The sequence below is a fragment of the Balaenoptera acutorostrata genome, chromosome 16, assembly GCF_949987535.1.
Source record: "Balaenoptera acutorostrata chromosome 16, mBalAcu1.1, whole genome shotgun sequence".
NCBI classification, from domain to species: domain Eukaryota; kingdom Metazoa; phylum Chordata; class Mammalia; order Artiodactyla; family Balaenopteridae; genus Balaenoptera; species Balaenoptera acutorostrata.
In genome coordinates, this window is record NC_080079.1 from 84,417,048 (window position 1) to 84,443,459 (window position 26,412).

The following is a 26,412-nucleotide window of genomic DNA, read 5'->3' on the forward strand; positions in this document are numbered from 1 at the left end:
TATCACTCAGCTTTTGCTCAATTTTAATATTGGTGAGGATATTACTACTTTATCATATTATTGTGAACAGGTCTAATTGCTAAAGAGAAAACACTGTAAAATATATGAAAAAAATATACAACTCCCACACTGATTCAAGCTATATCCCCTGGTACATCAGAATTAAACTTGATCTACTATCCAATGGTATTTCTTCAATAATGATAGTTATCATAATACCCTTTAAGTTTTCTATTCTGTATATTACAGAGGAAAATTCAAGGGTTGGTTAATTCGGTTGTTTAATGACGTCAAGATCTGGATTTACCTCGTTCCATTTTCTACTCAAAATATGATGCATTTTCCAGCCCTGGAAATCCTGGTCCTTTTCTTCCAGATTCCTTTGAGTTTGTTAATATCCTTCTCAAAACTTGATGCCTATACCTGTGACAGACTCCTGCTCACCTAGCCCATACACATCTCCATTCCAATTGCGCCTTCTCTTTGCCAGCAGAGGCCTATTTTGTTCAGATATTGGAGGGTGTAGTAGTAGTTGCTACTACTACTAAAGGCAGCCCCGCCCCCAGACCCAAGAGGTGAATATTGATTAGTTTAAGTCAATCATGGCAATTTTATTACCCTGCCACCTTCATGTGATGCAATCTTGGCCACTAACATACAAGAGGAAGTCTTCAGGAGAGCCTTTAGAAAAGTCCTCTTCACTCTTTAGAAAAGATCTGAGATCGGGCTTCACCCCTTCCTGCCCGTGGGGTGATGTTTGGATGTGCTGCAGACGACCTGAAATGATGCTAGGAGGAAAGCCAAGATTATTGTAGAACCACCTGGTTCTACAGGTGCCTGAACCTCTTCTCTTCTTGAAGGTCCTGTGCTAAACGTGGTAGGTGAGGAGGAATTTAAGTCCCTTCCCCCTGAGCCTCAATCAATAGGGAATGGGATTTAGTGGAGCTGGGGGGTTAAATCTCCCCCGACTCTGGTGGCCCATCTCTGAAATGCATTCCACACGGTTTCTCGAAGGGCTCCAACAGAGTCCAAGTTGCCTACAGCAGAAACCCACTTATTAACTCACCTTTTGCTGGGTTGTCTCCCTTCCTTGTCTCACTTTTTTCTTTTATAGATTTATTTTATTTATTTATTTATTTATTTATTGGCTGCGTTGGGTCTTCCATTGCTGCGCACGGGCTTTCTCTAGTTGCTGCGAGCGGGGGCTGCTCTTCGTTGCGGTGCGAGGGCTTCTCATTGCGGTGGCTTCTCTTGTTGCGGAGCACAGGCTGTAGGTGTGTGGGCTTCAGTAGCTGTGGTTCACAGGCTCTAGAGCGCAGGCTCAGTAGTTGTGGCTCATGGGCTTAATTGCTCCGGGGCATGTGGGATCTTCCCGGACCAGGGCTCGAACCCGTGCGCCCTGCATTGGCAAGCGGATTCTTAACCACTGCACCACCAGGGAGGCCCCCGTCTCACTTTATTTTCCCCTCAAATTTGCTTTCCTTGACCTTGGAATCACCTTCTAAATAAATGACATGTGTCTAAGACCTTGTCTAGGGTCTGTTTTCGAGGAACCCAAATTAAGACAAGTTGTATATTCTGTTACTTACAGCTGAAAGCTTTCTGTTGCAAACGTGCTGGAGCAGTGCTGTCCAACAGCACTCTCTCTCTGTGATGGTGGAAATGTTCCATAGCCGTGCAGTCCAATAGCCGTTCGTTCCATGTGGCTGTAGTGTGTGAGAAATGTGGCTGGTGTGCCCGAGGAACTGAATTTTTCATTTCATATCATTTTGATTCATTTAAATAGCCTCATTTTGCTAGTGGTGACCATATTGGACAATTTAGCTCTAGAAGCAGTCCAGTGAGGACCAAATGAATGAAAGAACTGCATCCCTGTTGTTTTAAACGTCAGAATTATATTCCACAATCATATATTTTGCACAGTGAAGATTCGTACTAGGCTAGGCTTTGTGAAGAATACAGAGATGAATAAACAGCTGCCTTCTAAAACACAGTCTATTTAGGAAAACACACACACATAAAATATATTATAAATATATTTATAAACATAAACAAAGCAATATGCATGTTAAAAGTGGCATAAACAAACCACTATGGAAAATAGAAGGATGCACAATTAATTTCTGCTGTGGAAATGTAAGACTACTTCCCTAAGGTAGCATTTGAGCTGAGTCTTGAAGATAAATATACTGTCTTTAGAGAGGGACAGAGGGAGAATTATATTTATAGATGTATAACGATACATAGAAAAGGAGTACCAACAAGAAGAATGAAAATGCAAGTGGTACAATAAAGCGGGGCTGTAGAACAAAATTCTAGGTGAGGTCAAGAGTGCACAGAGCTTTGAATTCCATATTAACACACTTAGATTTTATTGTTCTACGAATGATAGCGAATCATCAATGAGTTTGAGCGTAGGTGGCGATGATGGTGTTGTCGCTGACATAATTGGTTATAGACAGGAATAATTGCAGATATAGAAATCAATTAGAAATTTACAACATTAGTCCGGGCAACAAATGACATTGATGTGAACTTTGTCCATATCATTGAGAATAAAAACAAGAGGCAGGTAGACGTGGTAAATCCTGACCACAAACTGAAACTAGGCTATGAGGGAGAACAGTTGGAGATGCCCCAAGAAAACACAAAGGAGGACTGGGTTGGAGGGAGAAAGATAATGAATATACTGGGATGAAAGAGATGTTCAGCAGATATTTGTGCAGGCAAATGCTGGGTGTTTGTTGTTAGCTACATCAAAAGAAGCAGACTTAGCAGGAAAAAGAAAGAGAGGAAGCTCTTAACGTTTACTTCGTCACCCAAGGGGGATGCAAAGAGTTTAGAAAACGTAAGTGAAGCAAAGGAAAGAATTGGTCTTTTTTAATGGCCACGTTATACTTTTAGCTAATGTTGAATAAAAGATAGTTGTTTATTTCTGTTAAGTTCCCTTGTTGATTTGGGCTCATTATTCCAGTCTACTGAGTTTATTTTTTGGCTAGCAGTCATTGTACAGAAAAGTTACTCCATTTTCCCAATTGTCTTCTTTTGTATTTTTAGCCTCAAAAAGTTATTTAAGATATAAAAAAAATTGAATAAAAGGAAAGGCTAATCATTTCCCTGGAAAAGGAAGCAGTATTGTGAAGCTTGTGCAGTGGACGCTGTGGGTGCACCGCCCATATCCCCATTCAGGATCAAGACTCTCACTTCCAGAGGTTGAGTGTTGACGCCTGACAGCTCATAGCTGAGTCCTTCTCTAAGAACTGGCCTTGGCCTTTGCGCATTAGACCTCCCTCAACCTGTATCTATTGCCTGGTTAATGTAGCCCCTTTGTTTTAATTCTGGTCAATCCGGAAGAATCATCCTAGCCCTATAACCTCTGATGGGATCGTCTGGAGCCTCTGTTGTAACTTCATCATAGCTGGACTTCTCCTCTGCAGCCTTCCCTCTCTCACAGGTGTTATTCCCACAAGCATTCTCAATAAACTACCTGCATGCAGATCTCCATCATAATGTCTGTATCCCCAAGGAAACCTACCTAAGGTGAATTTCAAATCAAAATCTCAGTCGGTAATTTTTGACTTGACAAAACCATTTTAGACATCATTTAGAGTATCAGGATCCTTTTTACATTTGAAAAAGAAGATTAATGAGGATGATTGTTTTTAAGTTATGTTAATTTAATCAGCATGGCACTGGTGCAACAATAAAGAGACAGATGAATAGAGGAGAATAGATATCTCAGACACAGATCCTACTACATACAAGAATTTATTATATTATAAAGGCCATTGACATCACAAAAATATGATAAAGATTAATGGCATAACAAACCAAAGAGGAAGGGAAAAATTATTCAATAAATGGCGCTCAGACAACAGGATCGGCAAAATAAATTAATTCTTATATCATGCATTAAAATAAATCCAAGATGGATTAAAAATTTTCAGTTTTACTAATAATCAAGGAAGCAAATTTAAACATCAGTGAGATACAATCTTTTGCTTGTCATATTGGTGAAAAGAGTTTATTGATGAGGGCATGGGGATAAAAGAGTACCTTCATATACTGTTGGTGGAAACCTAAATTGTTACAGCTTTTGAAAGATAATCTGATATTTACTATGAAAATTTTTAAATGTGTATCTTTGATTTAATTCATTCAACTTTTTAATTAAAGAATAAAAAAGTAGTATAAAACATTAAGAATAACATGCATATATGATAAACTTCAGAAATCTTCGTTTTTACAAATTCATATGCTTGTGCACATGTAAAAATATATACAATCACGTAACCACCACCCAAATCAAGATATGAAATGCTTTCAACACTTTAGAAGTTTACCTGGTGTTCTATCCTGGATAATATTTCCTTTCCACTAAGTGACTAGAACCTCTCATGGAGCTTCTGGTCTACTGGCAGAGACAAATATTAAGTAACTAAGTAGACAAATGATTATTAATACTTGGTGTTCATATTATTAGGAAAAATGAAAAGTGCAAAAAGAGAAATACTATTTAGATTGGGGAAACTGTGGGAAGACAAATCAGAAGGAGTAATATTGAACACGAAGAATGAGTAGGAGTTAGTCAGGCATAGACAGTAGGGAGGGAAGAGCACCCCAAGGAGAGGGAATAGTACGTGGCTTGAGTTGAGAAAGAGCTCCAAGGACCTGAAAAATAAAAATAGTGCTGTAAGGCGAAAAGAGTCAAAGCAGGAGACTGGAGCAACCGACAGGAGCCAATCCCTGCAGGGCATTTTAAGCTGATTAAAGATGTATATTTTAACCTAATTGTAATGGAAAACCACTCAATGGCTTTGAAGGAAAGCATATTTTTTCAGCGATCATTGTGGGCAACTATGAAGTTAATGGATTGTTGGGAAGATGGAGTGGAAGTTGGGAGACCAATTATTAGGCTGTTGCAAGAGAGGATGATGACTCAGACCAGAAAAGAAAACAAAAAGAAATGGAGAATTCAAAATGTATTTTGAAAGTTGCATCTACTGAGCTTATTGGCTGATAGGATGAGAAGGATGAGGGCAAAGGAGATTGTAAATTCATGTAAAAGAAAAGCTATGAAGGATAAACATCAAACTGCTGGGTGTTATCTCTGCTTTGGGTTTGGATGAGGGGAGACGTTGGATGAAGACAGATTTTCACTTTTTATTTGGTATACTCCAAACTAAAATGGTAGTGGTGGTGCTGGTGATGGTAGTAGTATTAGTTTAGAGTTATTTAAGTGACCTTGCATTATTACCTGTGATTAATTGCATTGTTTAATGGAAATAAAACAAACAATAAAGGAAATGGCCATTAATTTGATTTCATAAAATACTTTTTATTCTATAAATGAAAGAAAACATAATCCAAATTAAAAGGAAAAAAAAAATCTGGAAGCAATGTTATACAAGTATGACAATGGGTTGAGATATTTTCTATATAAAACGTCAAACAAATTATTAAGGTTTATATAAGGTTTTCCATATTAATCAGCAATTCACAAGAGAAAAAATAGAAATATTTTTTCTAGCTTTATTGAGATATAATTGACATATAGCATATTGATTTGATACATTTATATATTGCAAAATGATTATCACCATAGCGTTAGCTAATACCTGCATCATGTCACATAATTACCATTTCTTTTTTGTGATGGGAACATTTAAGATTTACTCTCTTAGCAAATACCTAATACAGTATTAACTGTAGTCACTATGCTGTACATTTGATCCTCAGAACTCATTTATCTTATAATTGGAAGTTTGTACCCTTTGACCAACATCTTACCTTTTCCTCCACCCCCTAGCCCCTGGTAACTATCACTGTAGTCTCTGTTTCTATGGGTTTTGGCTTTCTTAAAATCTACATATAAGTGATATTATACAGTCTTTTTCTTTCTCTGAATTTTTTCACTTAACATGATGCCCTCAAGGTTCATTCATGTTGTGGCAGATGGTAGGATGTCCTTCTTTCTCATGGCTGGTTAATACTCCATTGTATGTATATATACAACTTCTTTATCCATTTGTCTGTTGACGGGCACTTAGGTTGTTTCTATACCTTGGCGACTGTGAATAATGCTGCAATGAACACAGCAGTATAAATATATCTTTGATATCCTGTTTTCATTTCCTTTGGATATATACTCAGAAGGTGGATTCCTGGATCATATGGTAGTTCTTTTTAAAATTTTTGAGGAACCACCAATGTACATTCCCACCAACGGGGCAAAAGGGTTTTCTTTTTCCCAATCCTAGACAGTGGCTGTTATCACGACTCTAACAGCGGTGAAGTGATATCTCATTGTGGTTTTAATTTGAATGTCCCAGATGATTAGTGATGTTGAGTATCTTTTCATGTGCCTTTTCATGCACCATGGACCCTGATGTTTGGTGATATAGAGCACATTTTCCTGTACCTGCCATTTGTATGTCTTCTATTCAGTTCCTCCTCTGCCCATTTTAAATCATATTGTTGTCGGGGGGGGGGTGTTTATTTGTTGTTTTGCTATTGATTTGTATTGGATCTTTATATATTTTGGATATTAACCAAACCAGGGGTGAGGAGTGAGAGGGGAGGTGGAGGAATCAGCGAGATGGGTCCTCTCAAGCATCCATGCTGTAAGTGAAACTGTTGTGAGTCTGGCAGTTAGGCAATACTGTATGTAGTCATTACATTCTTCATATTCTTTGACTTAAATTTTTACCTCAGGGACTCCGCTCTAATGAAATGAGCACAAATATGCAGAGATCTTTATGCGTTCCACATAGCCATTATTTATAATGCAACATTAGAAACACTGTAACACAACAGTGGTAAATGGTATCTCCATGATTATCATATAGTCATTTAACTTTACATGGAGAAATGCTTAAGCTATAATTTTAAGTGAAAGCATGTTTTATGTCTTCTTGATGCCTTACTCTTTGATGACCCCTGCCTGTGCAGACCAAACATAGCTTTAGTCCTGTCAGTATCAGCAACCAGATTTTACCTCGGTGTATCATCTCCACTTGGATAATCCTTGGATAATCTTTGGCAGGCTCATTTATAGCCCTGTCTACCTTACCTTGTTTCTCAGATCTCCAGCTACTCCATTTAAGATGGATGGAAATCACTATCTTCGGGAAACCTGCAATAAAATTAGGTACATTTGATTGCTGTAATTGAATTGACTTCATATATGTAATAAGGAACACATTCCAGAGGAAATAAATTACAAAGTTGGAACTGTAAGATAATCGTAAAATCTATTAAAAATAAAAAGCGGAATGCTATAATGGTCAACATAGATAGAAGAGAAAAACAGTCTGCAAGAAGCTTAGCAAAAAGTAGAGCTGAGAATTTGTACTTGTCAGTGTATCCAGTACTCTGCACCGTGTCTAACAGGCACTCAAAATCTGTCTGTCAATGACAATATTTTAAGTTAGTTTTGTCTTTTTACTAAAAGGCAAAGTATTTGAAGGCCCTTACCTGCTAACTTACTTGTGTAGAAACTTACCTCGTATGGAACAGTTTACATTCAAAATGTATATATTCTATTCCTAAAACAGCTAGCCTTGAGAGCAGCAGACTGAAAAAACAGACTCAAATGGGGAATGGAATTGGGAGAGAATAATACAAGACAGTCATTCTTCTGTTTCTTCAAGTACTTTACTTTTTACATTAAAACTCTATATTATTTTTTGACATTTTTTTAATTGATATGTATTAATTTTATTAAAAATAAATACATAAAAGCATATTACCACATTCTCCATGATCTTTCATTGTTTTTAATTATATAGGTGTGAGAGGAATGTACATACGTAGTTTATCTATATATATATATTAATCATATGCAAACCCAGGATGAGAAATAGCTGCTTGAAGCAAATCCAAGAAAGAATAATGCTGTTAGCAGTGGTGGTAGCCATTGTCATAGCAGTAATAGTAGTAAAAGTAGTATTAGTAGCTATAGTAGTAGTAGCTGAGCCTTACATGTGTGCATTCAACCCTTGTGAGTCTTAAATGAACTTCATTATCACCTTTGTACTAGTAAATAGCACTATGAAGTCATTCCCATTTAACTAAAGGGAAAAATGAGGCTCAACGTTTTTGCCTAACAAATGGTATACAGGTAACAAATGATAGAACTAATACAAAATTCTTTCATTTGATTCCTAGACCTGTGTTAGTTTCACTATTTTTTGAGGCATTTTATATTCAGTCATCCCAAGTCAATATAGACAACAAATTGGCACAAATGTTTAGGCTAGTAATATATTATAATTTCAAAGGTGTTGTATTCCTCAATATGAAAAAATGTAATCTTTTCATTATTTGATTTATCCTAATCAGTGAGCCTAATAGTAGTAGTGATGATTATAGGATCTTATGATTTTATTTATCTCATTGTCAATGACCTTTTTCACGGAGAAGGTATAAAAATAAAGTTCAGTGTGTCCTTGGGACACATTATAATTTTGAAGTAGTTCTGAGTAGGAAATGAAATGATTCACTGTAGTGGCTAAAAATGAAAATTGCTTGCAAGGTCATCTGGATTACAAAAATTATTCTAATGAATCCTAAGCTTAATATAAACTTTATGTGAGTTATAGCCACTTGTAGCCACTTTTGCTAACAGATGACATTCCTAAATGCTATTATTTGTTGACAACTAATAAGCCTTACAAAAGTTTTGTTCCTGAGCAACTCACCTCCTGCTAAAGAAACTGTAAATCTTCACTTTAAACTACAATTTCTGCTGAGACACACACTTCAGGAGTTAAGTTGGTGACCATTTTAGAACTGTGAATTTTAACATCCATGAAGTCTGGCGGTTTGTTACGTTCCTGTTGCCATGAATCACTTCTGTACTGTCATCTTCTCTTACTTCTCCTGTCATTCCTAAAGATTTGCCGTAGTCTGATACTCACTGGGATACTTAACACTCTGTTGTTCCTCTAGTGGCTACACCCTGTTTTCTGTGACATGGGAACTTGTCCACGACTTCAACACCACCACTACCATCACCACCACCATCAGCCAAGAGACACTTATCCAGCACCTTCTTTGGAGCACAGCCTGGGTAAGACCTGCTTCTTTCCTTGCATTGGGACCAGGCGTCTTCTTTGAATGCTCAAATTTTTTATTCTTCTTTAAAGTATTTCAATAGCAGTTATACATTTCCTTTTTGTGTCAGTGGACTCTTATCTTCCATTTAGATCTTTAGCTTATGAAGATATAGGAAAAGATGAAGCTAAAACTACTGATGATTTTGAGATGCTAACATTGTGTAGTGAGTATTTTACTGGGACTAAACATTTACGCTTGGGTTCAATTTGAGCAGAAAGATGAGAAAGTGAAGTGTCAAGAGAGAATACCATGAACAAGGATTCTTAGAGTCCAGAAATAACTTCCAGCATAAGACCTTTTAGAAGAGAAAACTTGAGAAGAAATAATCTCCTCTTTAACTTATTCAGATATAGAACTCTGTTTGGGACAGTATATTTTTCTTAATCTAGCATCTTGGGGGGGATTTATTATATACTAAGAACACTTCCAATTATTTTACATGCAATGTCTCATATAAATGTCACAATAACTTGAGATAGATACTGTTATGCATATTTTATAGGTTAGACACAAAGGCTTAAGGAATTTAAATAACTTATCCAAGTCAAATAGGTATTAAGAATCAGGAGCCAAGACTTATATACAGATCTTTCTCTAAAGAGAATCCAGATCTTTAATCAAGTTTGGAAAAAGGTACCAGAAACTTCTACTAGATTCAATAAAATTTTTTTAGTGGGAATATTGCCTAAATTGTATTTGAGTTATTTCACTCAGTAAACATATCTTAAGGACCTGTTGTGTACTGGGCGCTATGTAGATGCTGGCATTAAAGTTACAGCACTCTGGGTATAGAGAAAAGAGTAAACAGAAAGAAAATTACATAGGATGAACGATAAGGCAGTAAATGTCACAAATTATGTCATGAGAATGAGAAGAAAACTGGCTATGCATAAAAACTTTGAAAATGATACGGGGCTTGGAGCAGATTACAGGTTAACATATCGGTCAGAAGTGCAATGCCATTTGACAGTCACACAAAGACATAACATGCAGTAACTGCAAATAATCTTCTATCTGTACTTAGTTTTGGCTGAGATTTTATGAGGACGAGTCATTCCACTGTGACCACATTATAAGCAAGATATGGGAGACTTGGAGAGGGTCCAGAGGTTTATAATGAAAATAATTAAAATTTAAGAAGAAAAGAAGTCCTTGAGGAAATGTTGAAGGATGTGGGGTTATTTTGTCTGAAGAGAGCAAAGATGTGAGCAAGGAGAGCCTTAATAGCTATTTCAAAATACAAGAAGACTTTTTCAGAGGATGGGAAACAGTTGTTCCCCTTTTACACTAAAGAAAGAGCAAAAGAAATGTGTGATCCTCAGAGGATAATACCATAAACGTGATAAAGAGGTCATTCTTTATCCTGTTTAAGAAGAGTCATCTTAATTCTCCCTCTTGGGACTTGTGAGTAGGCAGAAACAAAAACTTTAATATGATCAGAGGACAAAAGTTTCTCTTCTCACACTGTCCCTGAAACACAAACTGCCAGAGAGTATCCATCTTCCAACCAAAGACATAAACAATTGTGCACTGTGAATGCTGCACATTTATGGGGTTTCTGGGAGGAATGTACAGCATAGGCCAAAGGCCTGAAACTCTTTTTGTTGGCCACGTATTTTATAAGATGGAATAATTTACTAAAATTAAAAATATTTTATTGTAGATAATAATAGAAGTTTAATAGATAATAGGAATACTAGAAATTTAGAAGTAATAGAAATTTAATAAAGTGTTAAAAATAGTTTTATAGAAATAATAGAAATTTAATAAAATATTTTAAATATTTTCAATGTTGTACATTAAACAAGAATGTACAGCATAGGCCTGAAACTCTTTTGGTTGGCCACATATTTTATAAAATGGAATTATTTACTAAAATTAAAAATATTTTAGATAATAATAGAAATCCTTATGTCTCTAATTTTTAAAAAATCAGGATACCTGGCAAATCTGGACCCATTCTTACTGGGCTGGAGGTATGTGGTGCAGCCCACATTAAATAGCACATGGGCCCGAGTCCCCAACATTTCCTGCCTGGCTTGGTTCATTCATTCTTGTTGCCTGCCTTGTCTCTTTAGATATTTGACTCCATAACTACGGGTTTAAATTAAAAGGAGCAATGAAAGGGGGACCATTCAATGGCTTTGCCAAACTTATCGAGCTTACAGAGTCCCCCACCCCCACCCCGCTCCCCGCACTCTCTTACTGTCATTTTATTTTAGAGCTATGTAAGCAAGTTCGGAGTCCCTGGACAATAGTGCATGAAGAAGAGATACAAAAAGGAGATAATCCTCCAGGGCCTTCCAGAAGTATTCTGTGGAGCCAGGCTTCTCTAAGATTGGGACAGTATGGTAGGAACCACTTCAAGCAACAAAGAATTGTAGTAACTGGGTCTTCTTGGAGCATCATTTATTTTCAATGAGGAGTCATTTAAAACATGATTTTTGTATTAAAATATAGTATTATATTTTGAAGAATTCAAGAACATTTACAAAAGAAAGCATGAAATTTCAAAGGCATTTGTCACTAGTACCAGAGAACCAGGGTTCTCATACTTCTGCCATTCTTGGGTATTTTACTGGCAGAGTTTGAGCAGCATAACTAGATTTCTGGCAGCTCCAAATCATTGCAACTTCTATCCCCTGTGCCTTCAGTTGCTCCTGAATCTCTTCTCAGAAGTTTTATAAGCATAAGCCTATTTGTCCAAAGCACAAGTAAATTTAATTAAAATTATGTCCACCCAAATCAAGCAACTCTTCATTTGAAATATTATTTTTAAAATTATCCCCAATTAAAGCACTATTTCAGCATACTATCCTGGTTAATGACACACGTCTGGAGTCAGACTGTCTGGACTCTCTACCATGCAACAGCTGTGTGACCTTGAATGAGTAACTTAACCTCTATGTCCTTCAATTTCATTGGCCCTTGTTACAAGATTTAAATGGGTCAACATTTGTAAAGCATCTAGAAAATTACTTGGAATATAATAAGTGGTACAAACCTTGTTGTACAGAGCCCTAAAGTTTTATTTTTCTAAAGCTTTATTTTCAGGTAGAAGGAATATGGCCGTCCATATAAGGAGTTTCATAACCTCATCTCGAGGCGATAACCTTGGGTGGAATATATCTATTGGTCAACTTTCTAATAATCCAACCTTTAGTAGCATTAGAAGGGAAGGCAAAGTGCCAAAAAAAAAAGAGAACTTCTAACCCTAAAGAGCTGTTTAAGGGTGTTTTGACATCCCAAAAAGCAATAGAAAGACTAGAACAAATGGAAGCCCTGCCAAATAGCATTTATTTCAAAAATGTGAGAGACTTGATCTCTAAATTTTGTTTTGAAGAATCACATTTTAAACAAAGGGGCAAACATTAATGCCGCGTTCTATTCAGTGGCATTTAAATAAGACCAACTACATTTACTTAAGGGTGTTCTGGGGAGGTTGTTTTATTTTTTGTCTGATAGATTCTAAAAGCATAGACTCTATTCCAAATACCATATCTAAGAAATTAACTAAGCTTCTGCCCAACTAGATGACAGAAGCTTATTCTAAGAGTGAGGAGCCATGCTTTTGCTCTATTATAATATACCCATAATTAAATGGCAGTAAAAAACTAGCAATCTTAAGTTTTTCTGATAAGCCTGGCTTAGTAATTCTCAAACTTTTTAGTCTCAGGACCACTTTACACTCTCAAAAACTATTAAGTACCCCAAGAGCTTTTTTTAAGTGGATTATATCAATAAACATTTACAGAATTAGAACACTTGAAATGGAAAATTTTTTAAGTTCTATTTTTATGCCATTAAAAATAACATTAAATCAAATGCATGCTAAAATAAATGACATACTTTTAGGAAAAAATAACTATATTTTCCAAAGCCATAAATAAATAAAATCATTAGTGACAAGAGTGACTTTGTTTCACATTTTTACAAATCCCTCTAATGTCTGATTTCAGAGAATATAGCTGAGTTTTTATGTCACCTACTACATTCAGTCTGCTGCAATATATGTTTGGTTGAAGTACAAGAAAACAATCTGGCCCTCACAGATATTACTATATGTTTTGAAAAGGGAAGAATATTTTAATAGCTTTTTTTGGACATTTCTGGATATTCTTCTTTGATACTACACTCAAACCCAGCAAGTGGTGGTTTGTTACAGGTTTATTGCAATATGGAATCTGAAACCATATCAATGATATTTTTGTACATGTTATAGTTAAATCTATAGGTCTGTCTTGCACTTCCATTGGGTGTTTTACCCATGCATAGTTTGGTAACATTATGCACTGGCCATCTGGAAAATTTGAGTCACTGAATTATGTAAACCACCCAGATGATGACACAGCAATGTGGAAAAAAATCACATTTATTAATATAGCTTCATTCTCATCAGAAAAGCCTTTAAAAATTGAGATGCTGTGAAGCTCATGGCGACTGATAAACATTTTCAGAAGTTCTAATTTTGCTTGAGAGCTCAAACTTTATCATTAAAAATGAATGCTATCATTTGTTTTCTTGAAGTAGGTTTACTTGTTCATGTTTAAGAAAATGTTCAAATACCCAAGTTAGAATAACCATAGTTTATCTGCTAGTCACTTTTTCAAGTAATAAATGTTTTCCATTAAAAAAAAGTGGCTACTTCAGCTAATAACTCAAACAATCACACAAGTGCTTTTCCTCCTGACGCCATTATACTTTGGGATGCGGCAGAATTGTTTTATGTATAATTCCCATTTTACCACACAAAGTATTAAAAAGACTGAATAAAATCCGGGCTTGGGCTTTCATAAAAATTAATAATTTTTACTGCTTCATTGAGGTCATTCTTAAGTGAAAGTGCCATTTTCTTTTCTTTTCATGAGAACACGGTCCGGATAAATACTATGACTACTATACAGTTTGATGCCCCATCTTGATTCATGCCAACGTGCCATATGTTTGACTCATCATTGCTTTTGCATCATTACTACATGTGCTAACAGGAAACAGTCAAATAACATCTTAGGATTATCATTAAAAAACAGTTTTGACCTCATGGACCTCTTGAGAAGGTCCCATGTCAAACTGCAGACCATGGTTTGAAAACTGCTGATGTAGCTTAAGGAAACTCTCTCTTCTTGGAAATCCTAAGCTACCTATGGCCTTTACAGTTTGTGTGACATTCCCGTTTTCCACGTGTCTTCTGTCGTCATCTTGAATTACCATTTGTACTTTTTATCATTATGGTTATCTTTCCACATGCTGACCTTGGCCCCCTCAATAGATAGTAGAGTGCTTTGCTGCTCAAAATGTGGTCCACGCAGCAGCAGCAGCAGCAGTATTACCTGGGAGCTCGTTAAAAATACAGAATTTCAGACCTTACCCCAACATTACTGAATCATAATCTGCATTTTAACAAGATCCTCAGGTGATTTGTATGCACTGGTGTAATGGAGATCTGCTATATTCACCTACCATTCTCTATTTCAGAAAATCTATCATTTCCCTATTTCAAAAAATAGCCCAACTGCAACACATGAGGATGGCTCCACTTTTTCTACTGCAGAGGAGGATGTATAACTCAGGTAAGCTATTGAGTTACCCTATCCCTGTCAACAGAGCGGTCCATGGCTGGGCATGGGTAAACCAAACCCTTTTTCTGAATCATAAGGATGCTGGGAGACATGACATGCTCTTTTCTCTGGGATTATTACTTGTAAGTCCATGTAAACCTAGAGTTGGTGCTGGTCATCTTTGGTACAACATGAAAGAAAGCTCTCTGAAATGAGTCCAATAAGAGAAGGTCAGAAGTCAGAGGTAGAGATAGACCCTTAATGACATAATTTGAGCTCCTGCATCCAGCTTGCCTTGAAACCATTTATCCCTGTGATTATCAATAGATTCTCCTTCTTTGGCCAAAGTTAGTTTGAATTGGCTTCCTGCTCCTTGCAACCAAAAGAGTTCTGACATAAGATGAAAAAATGTAAGGACAAATGTATAATTTGTATTTTTAAACCTCAAAATATTAACAAGTGCCTTGAATATGATGGTCACTGTTGTTCAGCATCTCAGCTTCCATTTAATTGACTCTCCTCATTTTATACCTTTCTAAAATGTTCATTAGATTAGGTCAAACCTGGCTCAAATGCTTCAACTGTTCCTTACCATGGTGGGAAGGGGAGTATTTTTTTTAAGTTTTTCACAATGTAGTACTACCCACCCTTACAGCTTCTCTGTTAATTCTTCTTCACCTGTGCCCTTTATCCCATTTGCCGGTTCTTAAAGGAGACCTAGACTTTCTTGCCACAAAGGCTTTGCACCTGCTTTTCCCACTAAACCCTGGATATCTAATTGATGATCTCCTACTTGTTCTTGAAAAGCCTTTTCAAGGATCACCTCTTTCAGGAAGTCTTTCCTAATGCCCACTCATTTCCTTCCCTGAGATTGTGCTCTTTCTGTGTTCTTTATTAAACCTTTACAAACTGCATTAAAATGGCTTGTATATTTGTCAGTTTAGCCTGGAAGATTGTGAACCTCTTGAATGCAGAAATTTCAGTTTTCACCCCTTTATTCCCAGGCTTAGTACAAAACCTGACTCTTAAAAAGCACCCTTTAAATATTTATTGAAAGGGAAGAATAACTGAAAATAACAGAAAGACGTTAGTCATTACCCTTGGATTCTGCCATCTACTTGCTCTGTGACCTGGGTTAAATCACTTATACTACTGAGATCCTGCATTTCTTCATCTGTAACACTGGGATAATAGTGTTCTCCTTGCCTAGTACAATAATTCCATGAAATAATAGGCAGAAAGACATCCTATCCCCAAAGATGTCCATGCCTTGATCCCTGGAATCTGTGAATATGTTATGTTACATGGCAAAAACGACTTTGAGTTATAATGAAGGTTACAGACCTTGATATGGTGAGAGTCTGGATTATCCAGCTGTGTCCAATCTAATCACTTGAGCCCTTAAAAGAGGAGAATTTTCTCAGGTGGGAAGCAGACAAGCGATGAGGCAGAAGGGGAGAACAGAAAGATTCATAGCGTGAAAAGGCGTTGATCTACCATTTCTGTCTTCGCAGATGGGGAAAGCAAGCCGTCAGTGTAGGAGTGTGGGTGGCCAGTGAAACTAGAGAATAATCCCTGGCCAACAGCTTCAGAGAAATGGGTACCACAGTCCTACAACCACATGGAACTGAATTCTGCCAGCAACAGTGAATGAGCTTGGAAGTGAATACATCCCCAGAGCCTCAAGAAAAGACTACAGCCCTACAGGTACCTTGATTTCAGCCTTGTGAAACTTGATGCAGAGAACCAGCTAATTCAACCTGTGCCTATACTTTTGACCTACAGAACTATGAAATAATAAGTTGCTGTTTTAAGCCACTAAATTTATGGTCATTTGTTATGGCAGCAATAGAAAACCAATACATATGAATTTTATAAACTAAAATGTCAGACAAATATGTGCTGTTATAATTTGATACTGCAGTCTGTTGGAGATTTTGGGTTAAAGAATGTGCTGACCCAATGTTGTATCTTACAAGGAGGATAAGGGTGAGAGAAGAAAGGAAGTGATGTTAAAGTCATGCATTTAGTTTGCTCTTCAAATGTTTAACTTTGAGGGTGCCTTTTTCCAAATCCCTGGAGATTTGGCCTTCCTGCATGCAGAGAGGTTTTATTAAAGCTTGTAAAAGCTTTTAATAGCTTTCTTTAAAAAAAATCATTCTTAACTCTCTCTTTGGTGCTATTCCCCTAAATGTAAGAGAGCACAAAGATACTAAAGAAACACAGGAGATCAAATTAAATCAGGGGCCCTCCTAGCTCCTCCATTATTCAAAGCACTTAGTGGACTATAAATGATTTAAGAGTGATACAGCCAGACATCCCAGAGTAAATAATTTTCATTTTCCTGATTGGTAAGCAGGAGAAAGAAGATTCCATATTCCCATTAGCAAAGATTTTGAGTCATCTTTTGCCAAAAATAAGAGAGCATCTTTCTTCCTGTCTAGTCTACTTTTTTTTTAATATGTGAAGGCAAATCAAGAGAAAAGGAAAGGAGATTACAACTTTATTACTGCTTTTATTGGATAGTTATGATATGCCAGCAGGCTGCCGGGCACTGCACAGAAAGTAGAAATGAGCCCCTGAGTACTTGATCTGTGATGTAAATGAAGTCAATCAGAATGTAATATTACTACAAGGTTCAAACCAAAGCTGTGGTGTTTCTTATAAACGCGCTTGGCACTTAGAGCAGTTGAGACTAAAAACATGCTTTATAAACATTAATTAATTATGCTGGGCTTAAATTTAATTCCTCCAGTGGATAGAACGTATGTACAGAAGATGAAAGAGTCAGCTGTAACCTGGTGCTCATTTTAATTCTGGATTGTAGGATCAGCTAATAATAATCACTGTAATAGCTGACACTTGTAATCTTCAAAGCATCCTTTAAGCATTTATTAATCAACCATCACCCTGCCCTGTGGAAAAGATAAATATTATTCTCCTTATTAATAGCTTAAGAAATTGTAGCTTCATGTGGCATGGTTTTGCCCAGGACTCCCCCAGAATACCTCAACTGGAGAGTTGAGAGTTGAGTCCCTGGATTGGCTAGGAGCAGACCATAAAGTTTACCAATACCACATTATGAGGGGAGCTTCAAAGTGGTGAAACTTACAGAGGACTTCTGTTACTAGAGAAGATGTCCCAGGGTACATCTAGAAAAGAGGGAAAAGGGCAATGAATCAGAAAGTTGGGCTGCTCCCAGAGAAAGTCTCCCACTCAAGGAGTTTCCTTAGACTGCAACACACGTTTTCCCAATTTCTCCAGCACAGTCAGTGTTGGAATGTTCACTAAATGGGTTTAAAATGGGGGAAGAAACTTCCAGCCCAAAGGCCTTGTACAGCCCACAGATGTATCCGTCTGGCCTATATAGTGTTTTATTTTTAATTGCACATATTTAGGGTGCAGATGTCCTTGCACTCTCTCCACTGGGTAGGAGACAAACGCATTTGACACCCCTGGTTATTAACACGTGTAGAGCACACCGTCCAGAGATGCCTTCTTACACCCAGAACTACCACAAGCTCGGGGCAGACAATGCTTCCTTTCTTGGAACCATCCTGGGAAAGGATAGCTAAATGAGGGCGCTAGAGCATCTCCAGTTTGCTGCCACCATTGCAATCTTTACTCTTTGTCCCACCTCTCATTTTGCTTCCTTTTCAGCCTTAGGCTTTCTTTCCCCCCATGTGTCTGGCCTTCTTACTCCCAGTTCTGAGCTTTCACACTGACTTTTCCCTCTGCTGGGAATGGTCTTATCTCTTTATCTATTCAAATGTCATTCCCACATACTCCCCCCATTCCTTACCCTGCCTTATATTTCTTCATAGCAATTATCATTCCTGAAATTACACTATGTATTTGTTTAGTTTTTAATTTTTTGAACCTCTCACTGTTTTCTTTACTGCTGAAACACTTAGATGAGAGCCTGGCACATAACAAGCATGCAACAATATTCGGTGAACCAATGAATTAAGAAGTAGTGAACATATTTCCATGTCTCTCTCTATATATTTATGTCTTCATTATTATTTTAATAGTGGCATAATATTCCTCTAATATCTAAATTTATTAAACAACCTTTGGTTTTTGGAAATTGAGGTGGTTTTCCACTTTTTCTTTCGTTTAAACTAGTATAACATGAAGATCATGTTGGGGAAGGGTGAGTGTAACGAGGAGGAAGGGATCTGGGTGACAAATCAAAGCCACCCTGTTTCTTGGCGGTCGGGAATGCTCGGCTCCCTGTGACCCAGCTGACTTCCAGGGACTCCATCTCTTTTAACCCTGAGTTCCTGCAGGAGCCCTCCCAGGTCACATGCCTTCCTTCTGCTACTTGGTTCCCGTATCTGGCTGTGTGGGTCCCAGTTCCTGCTTAAAGATGATGAGGAACTATATGCATGAGGCGTGTTCTCTGTAAATGTCAAGTCCTTTCCTACCCACATTGATCAAAGGGGAAGGCACTGAGTTCGTGATTCCTTTTCCCTCTGGGCTCATCCTGTGTTTTATCCCCTTCGGGAGCTAATCATGGATAGAATAATCTAATTACACTAATTTAGGATAATGCATCAATGCGAGAGGTTTTGAACAGCCAAATAATTTTCTGCTAAATTTGGAGCCTTCAGGAGAGATTATCATGCATTGTGATTTTCAAAAACAGTTCTGGGAGGGGTAGGAGTAGTTAAGGGGCCGAGTGAGGGTGTTTGTGGTTACTATCAAACGAGTCACATTATCTGGAAAATAGAGTGCTGAGTTCACAGAACAATCCAATGCACTGTTTCCCCAGCTCCTCACTTACAGTATGTAGACTCTGCCATAAGACTATTTTAGGCCTGTCCTCAATTCTGCCCTCAGTTTTCTTGACTGCAATTCAGCCTGGGAGTAACTGATGGGAGGTTAGTGCTCAGACTGTGTCTGTTTGTCGCTGAGAATGGATTTTAATCTTACATTGCTGAGAGACCCTGCCATTCCACAGTGCGTACTGACGTGCAGCTTCTGCTTCTCTTATAATTATAAAATACAAGATTCCTGGGTCTGTTTCCTAGAGGCAAACAGTATTAATCTACACACCTGAAATGCTGTTTCAATATTCATCTTTGTAAAAGCATCTGTAGGTTTTGTCATAAACACATAGTGTTTAAGGAAACTAAATTAATTACATGCACTTTAGTATTATAGTACAAAATAACAAACCTTACCTTGAATGCATATGTTACCTGTCTTGCTGAGAGGAAAGACAGATGAAAGAAAAATGTGTACTTAAATATTCATTTAACAGTGGAGATGGTGAGGGGCAAACATGTGTGGATGAAAAATGAATTCTATAATCAGATATTTTTGAAATAAATGAAATAGAAATATTTATGGCTAAAATACAAGCATAATCTCAGGAACTGCTGAAACAAATACCATTACTAATAAGATACTTCTGGAGGTTCACAAAAATATAATCAATTTTTCAGTTCATAAAATTTCAAAAAATTGAATTTACATTTGCTAAACCAATTAACAAATTCTAATTTACACAGTGTTGGTGCTTCTAATTGGCAGCCGTGCATTTTTATGAGTCCTCTTGTTAATCTCTTATGGTAATCAAACTCACAAATTTAAAATTCATTGGTGTTCTTGATACATGTAACTAGTTAAAATTCTTAATTAAATTAGGGTGACTAAAAGAAAAGTCGTTTTAAAAGTAAAATCATAAAGTGTTATGACTCATGCTGTACAAATTAACATAAAGTAGGTTTGGGGAGAATCATTCTGAAGACTTTGCAATTAGGAGCACCTGCTATTAGTGCGCTTGTTAAACTTTTATCAATTAATCATTACTCTCTCAAATAGCAAGAAGAATTGAATGTTGTGAATATGAAGAGAGTGATTAATTGCAAGTGGCAAATTGCTGACTGGCTCCATTATTACCTGTGCTTTAAGGATTTTTAGAAATAGATGTCTATTATCAGTTTTATGAATACTAAATTATACTAATGTGTTCAGTATTGGTTGGTTTTCTGTCTTCCTTATTCAGTAATGATTGTTTTCTCCAAGTTTTAAAGATGACTTGGAGAACATGGATTCTGTAATAGGATATTATTATGGCCTCATCAAAAACATTTAATGATTGCATTATTTAATCTTATTGTCTAAAGATATGCCATCCATATCTTTTATTAAAAAAAAGCATGGAAAGAGAAAATAGGGTTTTTTTTGCTCTGATGTAGAAATCGATCCCTATTTGAAGTACAATTTAGGATTAAGCAATATAGCACTATGGCTTCAAAATGTTAACTAATTCTCAATTTGGCCTGCTGTTTCTCAAACTAAGCATTTAGATTGCAAAGGGCACTTTTGTTAAGACTCATTTTATTACAAGTTAAAATTGCAGGGAAAAAAATTGATTTAGAAATGTGTTTCTAAATCAATGCAGCAATAGTAGAATACCTAAAATATTTGCGAAAATGTACTTTTCATTATTTCAAGATTCACACAGGGATCTCTAATGGTCCCTGAAAATCTAGAGATTATCAAGAAATGTGACTTTAACTACCATGAAATTGCCATAGCTATTTATCTTAGCTACTCATAGATAAAGCCATATAACTGTTAGATGGGAAGAGTCTCAAATATAGGCAAGACTTCAGCTATATACTTTTAAAAGTAAAACTGTCACCGTTTGCAGATGACATGATACTATACATAGAGAATCCTAAAGATGCTACCAGAAAACTACTAGAGCTAATCAATGAATTTGGTAAAGTAGCAGGATACAAAATTAATGCACAGCAATCTTGCATTCCTATACACTAATGATGAAAAATCTGAAAGAGAAAGTAAGGAAACACTCTCATTTACCATTGCAACAAAAAGAATAAAATACCTAGGAATAAACCTACCTAAGGACACAAAAGACCTGTATGCAGAAAACTGTAAGACACTGATAAAAGAAATTAAAGATGATACAAACAGATGGAGAGATATACCATGTTCTTGGATTGGAAGAATAAACATTGTGAAAATGACTATACTACCCAAAGCAATCTACAGATTCAGTGCAATCCCTATCAAACTACCAAAGGCATTATTCACAGAACTAGAACAAAAAATTGCACAATTTGTATGGAAGAACAAAAGACCCCGAATAGCCAAAGCAATCTTGAGAAAGAAAAACGGAGGTGGAGGAATCAGGCTCCCAGATTTCAGACTATACTACAAAGCTACAGTAATCAAGACAGTATGGTACTGGCACAAAAACAGAAATATAGATCAATGGAACAGGATAGAAAGCCCAGAGATAAACCCACGCACGTATGGTCACCTTATTATTTTTTTTTTAATGCACACACTTTTATATTTATTTATTTATTTATTTATTTATTTATTTTTGGCTGTGTTGGGTCTTCGTTTCTGTATGAGGGCTTTCTCCAGTTGCGGCAAGTGGGGGCCACTCTTCATCGCGGTGCGCGGGCCTCTCACTATCGCGGCCTCTCCTGTTGCGGAGCACAGGCTCCAGACATGCAGTCTCAGTAGTTGGTTCACCTTATTTTTGACAAAGGAGGCAAGAAGATACAATGGAGAAAAGACAGCTTCTTCAATAAGTGGTGCTGGGAAAACTGGACAGCTACATGTAAAAGAATGAAATTAGAACACTCCCTAAGACCATACACAAAAATAAACTCAAAATAGATTAAAGACCTAAATGTAAGGCCAGACACTCAAACTCTTAGAGGAAAACATAGGCAGAACACTCTATGATATAAATCACAGCAAGATCCTTTTTGACCCACCTCCTAGAGAAATGGAAATAAAAACAAAAATAAATGGGACCTAATGAAACTTAAAAGCTTCTGCACAGCAAAGAAATCCATAAACAAGATGAAAAGACAACCCTCAGAATGGGAGAAAATATTTGCAAATGAAGCAACTGACAAAGGATTAATCTCCAAAATTTACAAGCAGCTCATGCAGCTCAATATCAAAAAAACAAACAACCCAATCCAAAAATGGGCAGAAGACCTAAACAGACGTTTCTCCAAAGAAGATATACAGATTGCCAATAAACACATGAAAGGATGCTCAACATCACTAATCATTAGAGAAATGCAAATCAAAACTACAATGAGGTATCACGTCACACGAGTCAGAATGGCCATCATCAAAAAATCTTCCAACAATAAATGCTGGAGAGGGTGTGGAGAAAAGGGAACCCTCTTGCACTGTTAGTGGGAATGTAAATTGATACAGCCACTATGGAGAACAGTAAGGAGGTTCCTTAAAAAACTAAAAATAGAACTACCATATGACCCAGCAATCCCACTACTGGGCATATACCCTGAGAAAACCATAATTCAAAAAGAGCCATGTACCACAATGTTCATTGCAGCTCTATTTACAGTAGCCAGGACCTGGAAGCAACCTAAGTGTCCATCGACAGATGAATGGATAAAGAAGATGTGGCACATATATACAATGGAATATTACTCAGACATAAAAAGGAACGAAACTGAGTTATTTGTAGTGAGGTGGATGGACCTAGAGTCTGTCATAGAGAGTGAAGTAAGTCAGAAAGAGCAAAACAAATTCTGTATGCTAACACATACATGGAATCTAAAAAAAAATTTTTTTAAAAAAGGTTCTGAAGAACCTAGGGGCAGGACAGGAATAAAGACGCAGACGTAGAGAATGGACTTGAGGACACGGGGGAGGGGGAAGAGTAAGCTGGGATGAAGTGAGAGAGTGGCATGGACATATATACACTACCAAATGTAAAATAGATAGCTAGTGGGAAGCAGCCGCATAGCACAGGGAGATCAGCTCGGTGCTTTGTGACCACCTAGAGGGGTGGGATAGGGAGGGTGGGAGAGAGATGCAAGAGGGAGGAGGTATGGGGATATATGTATAGCTGATTCACTTTGTTATAAAGCAGAAACTAACACCATTGTAAAGCAATTAATACTCCAATAAAGATGTTAAAAAACAAAGTACTAAAAATGAATAAACACTGTCAGTTAAAAAAAATTTTTTTTAATTGAAGTAGTTTATTTACAGTATTGTGTTAGTTGCAGCTGAATATAATCTTCAGCTAGATTTTATATTTTAAAAAACAATAGGACATTGTTCTAAATTAATGAAAAGTGTTGAGGGTAGTTGGGGAGAGATGAACTATAAACGAGACCTTTACAAATTTCAGATTTCACCAAAAAATAATACGTATCAAAGGAGAATGCTCTTCCTACCTTCTGGGAAAAAAATATTCCACATCGTGTTGCCTTTCATAGAAGCTCTGGGAACATGTGCTGCCTCTTTACGTTTCCCTGAGTTCCTGTGCTGGCCTTTTAGGTCATGTTTCGCGATGACTGCCTGAACCATTAGAAGGGAGTCCCTGATTGACCTCAGAACCGCCCTGGCATGGAAAGACAGGTCTAGGTCGGGATTTTTCTATTGACATTTTGGACCAGATCATTCTTTGTTGGGGGTCAGGGGGGTGGTGCTCTGATCTGAAGGACGTTCAGCATCATCTCTGGTTTCTGTAGCACATGTGAAGTCATGACATCAGCACATGTGAATTCATGACATCCACAGATGTCTCCAGACACTGTCACATACTCCCTGGGTGGCAAAATTGTCCTCCATTGAGAACACTGGTCTAGACTGATATTAAAATTCTAGATATTTTTTAATGTGGTAAATCAGGTAGATTCCGCTTCCAGAAATGGTGCCCCCCTTTGGGTATTGGCAGCTATACTGACCAGATTCGGTGTCTAGTTCTGACCCTCACTATCCATGTGATTTGGGTGATCATCTCTAAACCTTGGTCTGTTCACCTGTAAAATGGGAGTAATAAAAAAGTTCCAACTTAATAAGATTATTGTGGACAATAAATAAGATAATGAATATAAACACAGACCACAGTGCCTGGCACGTTATTAGTCCTAGTAATTATTAGCACATTATTAGTAAGAGTTGGTTGTTATTTTTTGTATTATTATTTTTGGTTGTTAGTGGTCCAGTATCAGTCTAAAGTTATAGAATCCGAAGTGTCTAGATGTCTTTTTGAGTTGCACTAGAGAAAGCGTCAAACATAAATAATGGTAAGAACTTACATTGTTTAGCCCCTTAGAGGGTCTAAATCCTATCACAGAGGTGATTTTTTATTTTCCCATCAAAGACTATTTTTAGGATCAATATGCCCCGTAGTCCACTGAACATAGTGAAGGTAGTCAAAGGAAATAAAAGTCTTTGGGGGACTTCAAAGAGCTTAAAACCTGGTGAAGAAAAATCATCTTCTATACATAAAATCATTAAAGAAAAACAGATGCTGCTGTTTCATACGTATTTACTGGATTGCAAACTTGTTGAAAATAGTAGTGTCCTAGACACCTCTTTAATTCCCCCACTGGTACTTTAAACTTAGAAACAGCTCCATAAATATTGGTGGGATGAAGGAAAGGAAGGAATGTCAGAGTAAAAGTATTTTCTTCCAAATTGTCCCTGACTTATTATATGGCCTTGTTGAAGTCAGTTCTGTAAGTTGGTCCCTCAATAAATGGAGAAGATAATAATGTCTAACACTCGACATTTATATAGTTTGCAAAGCATTTTCATTTACATTATTATATCTCATGATAATATATCATCAACCCCATTCTTCTCGGAGAGCTCAGCAATTTAATTGCTGCAGCTATATCATGGGTCTTGGCCCTGGAATGTTTCTCAGCCTAGGATATACTTCAGTCCTTAAATGACCTTGATCCTACAAGACTACTTTGAAAACACCAGACCAATTTTATTATATGTAAGATTCAGTTAGGAATATAAACCCCTTAGAATTTTTATCTGGTGGCACAGAATCATGGAACTAGGTAGAGCCCCAAGAATCAGTTTCATCTTATCTTTTACAGATGAGGAGATGCAGGCCCATGGGTTAAGAGAATTTCCCAAGTTCTCTTGGTGAGTCAGAATTACAAGCTGATTACTCTTTCATTGTCTGATGGTATTAATCATTACAAAAGACAGAGGGTTTAAATCTAACTCAAATTAGTCAGTCTTCCTTTGGCTCTGTGTTAATATTTCACTTGTAAAAGCGTGTACATTTTTTAGCCTCTCATTTATTAACCCAATAAACTAATGAGCACATCATTTAGTTAGCCAGTATGGAAAGTAGTAATGTAATGCAGCTGACATTCCTTCACCAGTCATTTGTTTATGAAGTCCAAATGAAGTTTCTTTCTCTTCAATTTCTGCTTTAACATCTAATACACATCTTCATTGTAATGTTGGAACTATCATTCAGTGAGAATGAATCAACTATTTTCAAGCATTATATGTACCCATCATGAACTTTTATTTTTAGCTTACTATCACTTGATATTTTTGGAGATCATATCAATCACGCAGCAAGCTTTATGTGCTGCTTGTGTGATGTAGCTCCTCATAGATTTAGACAATGGGTCTGTTGCTCCTTTTGGACACAGCATGTCAGAGGTGGCTGATAAATATTGAAAATGTGGGTGGCTGCTTGCTAAGACTTAAAGAGCCACCAGTTACAATTATGCACTTGGTAAGGTGAGCCTTCTTCATATAATTTGATTGTTTGTAGGGTTCTTTATATAGAAAGGCTTTAATAGTAAATATGTAATTGTTGGTAAACTATGAAGCAGAAGTTACACTTCCTTTTAGCACTTTGTGAAGCTGCAGGTGCTCTTCACAGTCAAGTTTGGCTGAAAATAGAAAGATAACGGTCAGCTGT

The 26,412-nt window shown here is 36.9% G+C and overlaps 1 long non-coding RNA gene across 10 annotated transcripts in view; it reads left to right on the forward strand.

Moving 5' to 3' along the window:
* Positions 1–26,412, forward strand: part of LOC130705022 (uncharacterized) — a 92,004-nt gene that overhangs the window by 15,499 nt on the left and 50,093 nt on the right. For 8 of the 10 annotated variants that reach the window (XR_009005614.1, XR_009005617.1, XR_009005615.1 and 5 more), the window contains 3 exons: positions 8,953–9,073; positions 14,596–14,690; positions 16,193–16,385. This is a non-coding gene — a long non-coding RNA (uncharacterized LOC130705022). Of the gene's footprint in view, positions 1–8,952; positions 9,074–14,595; positions 14,691–16,192; positions 16,386–25,564; positions 25,614–26,412 lie in introns of all 10 variants that reach the window. The other 2 variants (XR_009005623.1, XR_009005620.1) reach the window with 1 other exon arrangement.